Raw genomic sequence first — 11,175 nt, 5'->3', positions numbered from 1 at the left:
ATATTGTAGCTTATTTTGTATGATTAGCTTGTTCATATTAAAAGAAATAAACTCGGGTGTTTTTGGAGAAAATTATTATTATTATAAATATTTATTTTATAAATTTAATGAGCGACAATTTAACGAAAAAAAAATAATGTTTTGGACTAAATGTAATCTTAGCAGCAGAAGCAGCTCATTTTAGATAAGTTTATCATTACACTGAAAGGAGTTATCTATTAGGAAGGATTATGAAAGGAGTATCCATTTCTGCCTTAATATCGTTCCGGCCCTATTGAGAAGGTTTTTAGACGAATGTTCTAGTGAAAAGAAGAGTTAGCCAATTACGAACGGGGGTACGATACGTTCGTGGTGGCTGGCCGATATTTGTCGCCCAAATGCCATCCCTATGACTACTGGATACCTTACGCTTAGCAGTGCGCTATTCCGTCACAAATGCCCGCTACAAGCATGTAGAAAGTCGAAAACATCTAGAGAGAAGTTGACGCTGGGGACGCAAGAGGTCAAGGACCTGCATAGTTTTACAAATGTCACGGTGGCTTCCGCCGGAAAAATTCTAAGATATCGGAGGCTAAAGGCTAAGAGCTGACGTGATGCAAAATCAGAGACGACGAAGAAATGCTGAAGAATGTTTTAAACAAGAAGAGCAATTGCTATGAACAAAATGAGCGAGTAAAGACTGCTGGTTGAAAAATGGCTTCGACGAGTAAAACATTCTAGTCGACATGAACGGCTTATAGAAACAATGGATGGCAATGTTATCACGAATAGTGCGACTTCTATATTTATGCAATACTGCTAAGCTTGAGATATATACCCACGAACAGATCTTCGGTGCTACGGTGCCCTAATTCTAGAAAAAACCGCGCGATCACAGGCTAGGTAATATGGCCGAGTTGCAGCGCGATAATTATAATGCATAAAGGTCGAATTGGTTAACAAGATTTACTTAACAAGGTAACTAGATATTGTAGAGAGATGTCTGATCTGGTGCCTGATCGCTGAAATAAACTTTCTTTGGGTACCAAAATTGAGTAAAATATGATAATATTTTCGTAGTAATTTTTGTGCAGATAGACAAACTGTATGTGCAAACGGGACAAAAGATCTAATTCGTATGAAAAATGTGAGTTTAATATAGATAAGTTGATTACACGATACGTATCCTCATTTTAGTACGTTAATGATAAAACGATGCCCTTCTGTGCTGTTTCGATTAATCGCGGCTGTATTTTCCACTATCGCGAAGAGATCTTTCGCGCCAACGAAATCGCTGTGGTGTTGACAGTTAGCAGAAATGCCCAAAGATGTTGCGCGTTCTCTTTTTCATTTTTTGTGCAGGGCAGTCTGTAATCTATTTCAGTTCTCTATGGCTTCTAATATTAGACATATATGCAACTGATCTATGTTACCACTATGCCTTATTTAAGTTATCCGTGACGTTAATTGCATAATCACAATTCGAGGGTATCTGGAGTCAATCTGCTACAATTTGAATCAGTTTCTATTGTTAGCTTGACTACCGTAAAGCAAACAGTTTTAGGTAATCTTTCTTTAGTCATTCAATTTTTTCAGGCAAAGAACCTTTGGCTTTTCGCCAATTGAAACCTTCAAGTGAGATTTTTTTAATATTGACATAGCATTAGTTACAGTGTTTGTTTACCTCTTGGTCGATACGACATTGCTAGATCCATGGTGACGGCTGTTTTGGTACTCCTTATCTTCATTGGGTTCAGTCTAGCTTATCTTCCAGCATACATCCTTTTCGTTGTTCTTCCCTTCCGTGGCAGATAGTGCACAGACGCCGCCCTCGACGTTTCTTCTTACTTACCGAGTTTTCCAACAAACTGAATAAGCCGCTCAACTTAATTAAGCGATTTCCATTGGCAAACTTTTCGGGTTATTCATCGTAGTCCCGCATCGTAAATGCGCGTGTGGCCATATAAGAAGCGGGACGAAGTTTCAGCGGAGCAAAACCATTCTTGGTTTGGAGGTGCATTCTTGATGATCCCTTCTTTCGGTCAGCTCGTTAGCGAAGAAATTGCTCACGAAGACCTGAGCTACGCATAACGTGTCAAATGGACACTTTCTGGAAACAATAACGAGGGAATTTACGTTATCACAATAATAAAACGGTAAATTATCTCAAATTATCCTCTGACGAAGCACTTTTAATTTTTCATGTAAGGACAAACCACGGAAATTATTGCTGGTTTACTCACGATTCAGGCGAGTAAATTTTTGGCTGGAGTTAATGATTTCTATCTAATGCTCTGTACAGAGCTGTCATGCCATCATACTTCATTCAGAAAGGCAAGCGTGTTAGCAAAGGTGCTTCTCTGCATGTTCTTTGAGTTGTTACGCGGCCGTGATTAGTTGAACTGTCTAAAGAAAAGTAAGCTAGGCAGCAAAATTAACTTGTGCAGAGTGGGTTCCCTGAAAACGTCGACTTGTGCCTCCATCAGAAAAGCGATGTACATTAAAACGAGCATATTAGCACTTCAGATCCCCAACTGAACCTCTAATCGAGCTAAATAGTAGTAATATTAAACCAACCTGACAGTCAGAAATGACAGAATTAACTCTAACGATAGAATCTTGGAAGCAAAATGTAAAGAACATTCATAGCTAAGGTGTACATCTTAAAATTGCTCACCAATGTACACTGACGATCAGCCATATCGACCTATTTTAACCAGGACTCGGTTAAAGCAAATCCTAGCTTCATGGAGTTTTCCATCGTGATCAATTTTCCGCACAATGGTAGCGCTATTAGCCAACAACATCCACTTCTATTTTTCATTACGGCCACGTGTTAAATGTCTTGATCGATCTTTCTTTTCAATTATGTTCAGCGTATATTATAGTTGCCTCATTATACCTTATTGTAACCTTGCTCGATCAAGCTTTCGAATTCACTCGGCTTTGGAGAAAAAGTTTCCAAGTACAGAAACGACTATATAAACGAGGCATCGGACTGATAGATGTACTAGATTGTTCTAGGTCAGTTCTTAGAATAGACTGTCAGGAGCTGCGTCATCTCTTCGGCTACGTTGCGGTAGCAATCACAAACATGCGGCCATCTTCGTCTCGTTGGAAAATGATCTGTCAGAAGAATTCCAGATAAATCCAGCGAGAGCTAGATCTTTTAGTGGGGACGGCTTTGATAATCTACTGATAGGATGATTCCGAGGACTTGTGCACACAGTAACAATAGCCGCAATAGGTAACCACGAGCAAAATTACACATTTTACTTATGTGAGGTTGGTGACCAACCTCATGAAGGCCTTTCGTCAAAACTGCGCTTAACTACCCTCAAAGAAATACGAATTTCGTTTGACTGACTGCTAACTGCCATGGAGTAATTTCAGCATGCTCAAACCACGTGTCCGCTAAATTAATTGACCCAGGCGTTAAACTGCTCAAAATAACAGCTTTTTCTTCAAGATTCACGTATTGCTGCAGGGTTTATTGTTCCTATTTGACCAACCACTTCCTCTATAAACTATTAGCCTATAAGTTCACCTTTTGTTGTGAATTGCGTTACGGGCAAGGAAATGGAAAAGAAGAGTTATGACTTCCTATACCGTCAAGAATAGAACTATTTTAATTGGTAATGGGCACAGATATGCTGTTTCCAAATGCCCCATCGGTGCTATGATGACGCTGCGAAGTCTTACAGATAGCTTCGTGTCAGTTGTGGTGCCAGCTGTTGGACGTCCAAGCAAATACCAATATATGTATTTGGAGCAAGGCTAGATGTCTTTATCTCTCATTCATCATGTTCTGCTCTTATGGGCCCGAGGGAATCACTGCCTGTGAGCATATTGGGACGTGACACCAAGCTTCCACTTTTTTCGTATGGATGTCAAACTCCACCGTGACAGGTGTTCCTTCTTGCGTCCCGTCTATATCTAACCGCATTTGCCTTTGGTAGAGCCACTGCTGCATATATGCTTGCTCCTTAAGCTTCGGCCATCGTCAGTACAACTGGTTACTTCACAGCAAAACACGCAAGCTATTCATCGTTTTAACACAAAAAGCCACAGAAAGCCTTGCTTTCCCTCCTTCTGGCATGTGGCCTTAAGATATCAACAGAGGTGAATAGGATTGCTATAATAGTATAAATGAAAACACTCTAATAGTTCAGCTATCGTCGGTTCCGACGAAAGTAATGAGCTACAGTTGCTTCCTCCTACGGCTTCTTTCGGCTCGTTTGGACCACCAGCTAATTTATTGTGACCTTTCGATCGAAGCGATCTTCAAAACACTGGAGGAATCGGTTGAAAATCAACATGAATGAAGAGGATAAAAGCAAAAAGATCATGCAAATGATTATGCTGCAGGGATGATGATGTTTCATACCTCCAAATGATTGAAATGCAACGGGAAGTCTTCGGAGCTGAAGCCATGGTTAGAACACTCGAAATCTACAGCGACCTCATTGAGTTCGGAATAAAACGAAGATGCCTCACTGTAGCCCACTATAAGAAACATGAAAAAAGGGTAAGCATTTTTCATGTAAGCACTGACTGATTTGTGTGATGTTCTCGGGATGGGGAGCCATCACACTTTTTGCCTCTGTGCTAACGCATTTTAAGAGCTGAACTAACTTTATTTATTGTACCAACATTGTTTTTTAATTATACAAGTTTCTTACTAGCCTTGTATAGCCTGAACGGATAAGGGGCTACAAGCTAAGACTTTTTACATTGGAGATATGCTATGGAAAATTCGCGAGCTACTCCTACGTGTGCTCAATCTCAAAACTGACAAAACTAGTCTCATCTCTAAAAGTTGGTACCGGATTCATCTCAATATTAGCCTTTCAATATTAGCGTTATACCCATTTCTGATGAAAACAAAAATGAATGATGAAAACCCTAATTTTTGCTATTTACGAGGCATTCATGGTGATTCACGAGAAAGCCATATTACAATAGTTCTACTCCATTACGTGGATTGCGCTTGTCACTCAAGTCATTTGAGCCAGTTAGCTGAATCTACAAGAGGTTTACAGCCCGTGATTCTTTCTTCTGAGCCACTGTAATAGCTTTTAGATGGACATTCGGCTGGTTTGAGGAAGTTACCACCAATGGAACGAGCAATATATGCTCATAAACATATGTTGATATCCTAGGGGAATTGGTTCCTATTTTTATGTAACCTGTTTCTTATGTGGATGCTGTTACATGTTGCATATTCTAGATGATGATTTTAAATTGGCTAAGTTTATAAGATTTCGGACAATTTCATTGAAACCGACATAGAGCATTGAGGCACTACTTGTCTACATTGAAAGATCACTGTTCCGATGCCACTGACACTAATGTTAGGCGCTTGAATAACACTCGCTGATTATTAGGACCTTGATCTGAAATTACAACAGGTAATAGAGTCGCAAACTCCTCTTAGATACTTGAAATACTCCTGAAAGATTGGGGTAACTTTCACAACTGATAATTTTATAGCACAAATAACTACAAGCATCTACATATGTCATTTATACTTTTCCCTGATAAGTGTAGGGTAGCAATGGCCCTAGCTGAATGCTGGCATCCGCCACCACTGCTGCGGCATTCGCATCTGGTGAACATGCAGAATGGACGCGTTGCACTAGAAGACAGCGCCGAGAAAACAAACAATACTATTGAGAAACCACAAGGAAGCGGCAAGGGTAAAAAGAATAAGGCACGACGATAGAACACGGTAACACAGGCGAGCGATGCTACTGCTGCTGCTAAAGGGCGAGAGATACAGGATGAGGCTGTTGCCATGCGGCTCTGCTGTTCCGTCTCTGTTTTACATTGATGCCTTAGTTGCCCCATCCGCTGCTGCCTCCAGTCGCTGATGCTGCCGCGTGATTAGATTATCTCCTCGAGGCTTCTTTTTGCCTGGCCCCTCTGCCAGACCACCATCTTTCATATATCCCTCTCGCGGGCCACAAGGCCCAGAGCCTTTTGTCTATTTTCCAAACCCTTCATCTTCCCTGGAAGCGAAGGTAACGTCGGACAGGTGTACATGCTAACATACTCCGTACGATTGAGTAAGATACGCTTAGCTGCTATCGCTGCCTGAATAGGGAGGAAGCCTCTTTATTTTGAATGTTCTGTTTCCAGTAGGAGCGCGATCATTCCATAGAGACTCACTGTTTTACCCGTAGAAGCAAAAGACGTTGTACCTTAGCAGAGTTTTAGTATCTCACAAATATAAAAACTTTCCCCATAATTACGTTGAACCAACAATGCTACTTTCCTATGTCATGTTAGCAATAGCATGCGCATAAGATATAGCTGTGCGGTAGAGTAGAATTGAGCATAATAAATTTTGAGTTATTGAAAAAATGCCCCATAAATAGTTAACGTTTCAATTAATCAGATCTCAGATTTTTTTTCAAGCTAATTTATGTTGCAACGGCAGAGCTCGTTTGTAGTCCGATACGTAGTGTTGCTTACTGGCTTTGCTAAACCGGGTTCTTAGCACAGGTAATAGTACATCTATAAGAAGAAGTGCAGTCGTCCCAGGCTAATACGACGTCGCCCATTGAACTAATAACATAGCAAATACTAACAAATTAAGTCGTCAAGGAAGGATTGGCCGCTTCTAGGCCAAATGGTAGCGAATATTTTACTTATTTGAAAATACTATTACTAAACTAGATATGCGTCATTTTGGTCGACGACTGTCGGCCATTTTTCTGGTAACACTAAAACCCCATCATCCTAAAACTCTGGTTATTTGTGGACAAACATTTTGAGCTGTGGTTTTTGCGTACATCTATTGAAACCGAATTAACACTACTAAGGGAGTTTTGCGAAGACCGAAACAGATAGTAGTTTGATGGTAAGCTGGCTCAGTTTTTGCTGGATAGCTAAAAATTGTCATGGCAGGAAATGACGAGTTTTTTGTTTGCTAGTTCCAATCGATTTCTCCTAATGACTTCCTGTTATTTTTTTAGGTGTCGACAAAAAAGTCCAACAAATAGTTTTGCCAAGTAACAGCAACTCACAATAGACGCTTCATTACTAATCACAGAACGCATCATCTCCATGATAGCCCCAGTCTAGACTGCCACAGATTATGAAGCGTTTTTTATTTAAACATTAATATCTTATGTGATCCACCTTCTAGCATTCGTATTTGACCGCTTAGGTAATAATAGTTCGACTTGGCTGGGTTTCCGTCAAGTTTTGTAGATCGAAATTTAATAGAGTAAACAGTGTCAACTTGAAACGGCCTAAAACTTTTTCGTGATGAGTGTTTAGTCTGTTAACGATATCGTAGCTACTCGAGGGTCGGTCTTGTTCAACTTACTTGGTTTTCTTGTAACGCATCTACTATTACTTCACATGGAAATTTTTAAAGCGAACTATTTAGAACTATTTATTTAGTTAGAACTATTTATTTTAGCCTTTCCTTCAATAACGCATTTTTATCATAAATAGCACGGTTTTTTTTGCTGCGCCTAGGCAGCATATTTGCCCTCACTGGAATGAAATTGTAAAATATAGCGAGTTTTTACAGAAATTCCAAACGCTACTGTATAAATACGTATAGAGGCATTACATCAATTCTATTTTTCCATCAACTACCATTTTTTAAATGACACCAAAGGCAACCGGACGAGACTCATATTATTTGAGATATGTGACCTTGGAGCCATCGAACTAAAAAACGATCTGTACCGTTTCAATATAAAGAGAGAAATCTAATAAAAATTATTACGGGTTCGGTAGCTCGAAGGAGAAGACCGGCAGATACTACGATGGTACGGTCATATCCAAATCTGAGAGTAGCTAGTTTCATAATTCATATCCTAGTTCTAAATACAGACAGTTAATATATCATATAGCTACATAAAGATAGCTCAAAATAAGCATAGCATATAGGTACGCCTAATGAAATTTCTATATAAACATTCTAGAATAGAATAAACACAGTTGCTATGAAGTGTGGTATAGCAAGTCACGATGCCTCAATTTTGCTCTCGGTGTTTTTTTTTTTCTTATCGAACTCCCCCAAGAGCACGTAGAATGCTTGATACGTGCTGTTCGTTTCAACCTACCTATTTCATGCGTTGTTTGTTGTCTTAGAATAACACATATATTTTTACGAACGATGCTAAGGATTTTCTTCCACCTACCGTTTCAAAGCATCAGCTAATTTTTCTAATAGGTGCAGGTAAAAACGTCAACAAAGATGCTAGTCCGTTATTTCATTGAAATGCTTCATGTATTTATTGTGTCAAACGCGAAAAGGAAACTTCTTGTCTCTTTTTCCCTCGGCTTGCTGGTTTTAATGTGCAATGTCTTTATCGCTATGAAGTTTCCGTAATGCACCCAGTGACCATTTGTCTAAAATGCATACTTAAGTGAAAAAAATACTTTGAATATAGGATAGGCGTGTGTTTGTGTGAATCTATCTGACAAATATTATATTATCCTAAACTATACCAATCCTCTACCGTAGCAGAAAGAAACTTCCTCTAGCCTTAGGTTGCTGACTTTCATATTCAGGCCGAGTATGAAAGTCATCATCCGTTACTCTCTTCTGTTGGCTCACTTCTTGCCGCTCTCTTTTTCTTCTTTCCTTTTCATCTTCGCTTACTCCGTTCTTCTATCAAAGACGAGGAGTTGCTCTTGGGGTTTTTGCTCACCGATAGTCTTGAAGTGCCATTTCGTGCACCTGTCACAACCGTTCGATATCCATATGTTCTGCACACGGTATAGTCCGCCGGCACTTAGCCAGTGAACTGATTTGATTTGTACAAAAATAAAACAAATGCCCCCCTCCGTGTCTGTGTTCTGAGCATATATGTACATTTACATGCTTTCCCGACGAATGTCGCTTATGCACAATTGATGTTCCTCATATCCTGTTGTCCCGATATGAAATTGTTGTACGCGACGTCCTTTGTAGCAGCTGCTCTCTCGGAAAAGCATGTGCTGTCGAACCAAAGTCAGTGGCCAGGACTCGAAGACAAAGTTTGTGACCTCATAGAGACAGCAGACGCTCACAAGGCAACATTGTGGGCTGGCCAACTTTCTTGTTCTGTGAATAGAGAATAAGTTAACCAAACCACCCAGAATATTCGTAGAAGTTGCCTTCCAGTTGCTGTATCCAGTGGATGTTTAAATAATGGGCTAGAGTACAAATGGAAATGGTTTTTTTTATCATCAATTTCGTTCGGAGCGATTAAATTTCTAGCTAAAGTTGACGAATTTTATTCTGTTTAAGCATGCTCCAAGAATGATAATTAAGACTCATTTCAATCATGTTATGTGTGTTTTCTTTATGTCGTTACTTACAAACACATAGCCAAATACAAATTTCATGCAACTGATAGAACAAGTAAAAAAGACAGGAATGATTATAAAACGTTACTGTGCCTTGTGCCGTTCACTGTATTAATAGCTTTGCTCTGTTTTTGGCCATAGATTTTTCCAGGCGCTTTCATGGTGGCTGTATTCGTTAGCTCTTTTCGTGCTTGATTAAAACCGGTGGATAAGCAAATGGTGAAATATGTTATACAGTTTGAAGTTGCGTATTTTAAATAACGTACGGATAAATTTTACGTGCATGTTAAACTACGGAATTGAGAAAACGGAAAATATGAGATTGATTATGATTTCACAATAAAAAAACGGAAGATTTTATCGTTTTGAAGATCCCGAAATTTATTTTAAAAAAAAATCTACCTCAGATTCGGTATAAAAGAGTATAATGAAGACATCTGGCAAAAAATTAAAATTTGAAAAATATCAAATTACTAAAAACTAATTGTAAATATAGAAAATAAAAGTGAGAAGAAAAGGTGTTACAACAAGATTTGTCGGCGATCTCAAAATACATCTACTTAGAGCCGAGATATTGGCAAAGTGACGAACAAATTTCTTTCAGCATGTCTAAAAAATATTTACTAAACTTACGGAAACAATTTACGGCATAACGTAATCAGAATTCACATCATTTTCACGAGCAACTACCAAAACTTATCAAAATGTTCACCTATTTTGTCTAGTTAGGTTTACTTTTCAGTTCTTATTAACATAGTAAATAACGGTGCGGGGGCATCGTCAGCCCTTTGGAAAAATTACAATAATGTTATACATTCATATGTATTAAAACAGATAAAACAGGTGAACTTTTTGATATAGGGTAGTAACGTTGATCAAATTTAAAAAAAACACTAAAACGAAAAATTACCGTTATTACTCGTAGCGTCGCCTTGAAGAGGCGAAGCTATGAATGATAACGATAATTGAAGCTCTAAGAAGAACGGTGCCGTTTTCGTTCGATCTGTAACAGGCATTGATTAGAACTGTCATTGGATAATTGAAACAGAAGTATATAGCAATTAAAAAGCTGCTGTAAAAAGAATATTGACAAAAAAGAGCAAATTTAAAAAGACTGACCGACATGGATCTATCCAGATGTTGTGATGTAAAAATTACAAATCATATAAATATAGAAAATCGTAAAACCTGTAGAGAAAATAAGGCGTTTAAAGCTTTCGAACTGTGAAGTGAACGAGCAAGAAAAAATATATATATATATATATATATATTTTTAACATTGAAAAGTCCCAGACTCTGTACACATTAGAATTAATAATCCGGCTTGATCATAATTGTACATCTACTAGATATCTAATTTTTCACCATCTATAACTTCCCCAATCCATTTGGCACGCGCACGATGAAAGGCAGTTGTACTAGCGTACTACAACGCATACGAGTAGCCAAAAAAATTAGATCCGCTTTGTATAGAGGATAGGATATGCAACGTCATAACTTAATATATTCTGATCCTCAATTTCGGCCATAATTTTAGCTGCCCCATGGACATTCGTTCTGGGCTAATATTTCCTGGTAACGCAATTATTTGGTATTGACACAAACTGTTATAATTCGACGTATGATTAACTCGTATTATCCGTTAGACACCCATATAGCACGAATCGCTATTCTTGACCGATAGGCACCTTAGGCTAACCCGTTCGTGAACTGTGTGTAGAAACTGAAAAATGGCCCACTCTATTACTCGTTTATGAGCCAACATTCCACATTTTAATTGGATAATATATTTAATTAAGGAAAATTGATCGAATACCCCCACCAAATATCAACAAAGTCCGCCAATGAACCGGGTATTAAAGAAAAAGCCATCGATTT

At 38.6% G+C, this 11,175-nt stretch overlaps 1 long non-coding RNA gene across 6 annotated transcripts in view; it reads right to left on the bottom strand.

Annotated features, from left to right (window-relative positions):
* Positions 1-5,788, bottom strand: part of LOC147755185 (uncharacterized) — a 14,373-nt gene extending 8,585 nt beyond the window's left edge. Inside the window, exons 1-4 of one of the 6 annotated variants that reach the window (XR_015328487.1) lie at positions 5,511-5,736; positions 5,327-5,375; positions 4,367-4,485; positions 58-2,089 (exon numbers count right to left, since the gene is read on the bottom strand). This is a non-coding gene — a long non-coding RNA (uncharacterized LOC147755185). Of the gene's footprint in view, positions 1-57; positions 2,090-2,656 lie in introns of those variants that run through there. The other 5 variants (XR_015328483.1, XR_015328486.1, XR_015328482.1 and 2 more) reach the window with 5 other exon arrangements.
* Between the last annotated feature and the right edge of the window lie 5,387 nt (positions 5,789-11,175).

Source organism: Varroa destructor, unplaced genomic scaffold, assembly GCF_002443255.2.
Source record: "Varroa destructor unplaced genomic scaffold, Vdes_3.0 BEIS01000005.1, whole genome shotgun sequence".
Lineage (NCBI taxonomy): Eukaryota > Metazoa > Arthropoda > Arachnida > Mesostigmata > Varroidae > Varroa > Varroa destructor.
This window is presented reverse-complemented; position numbering and strand designations above follow the sequence as displayed.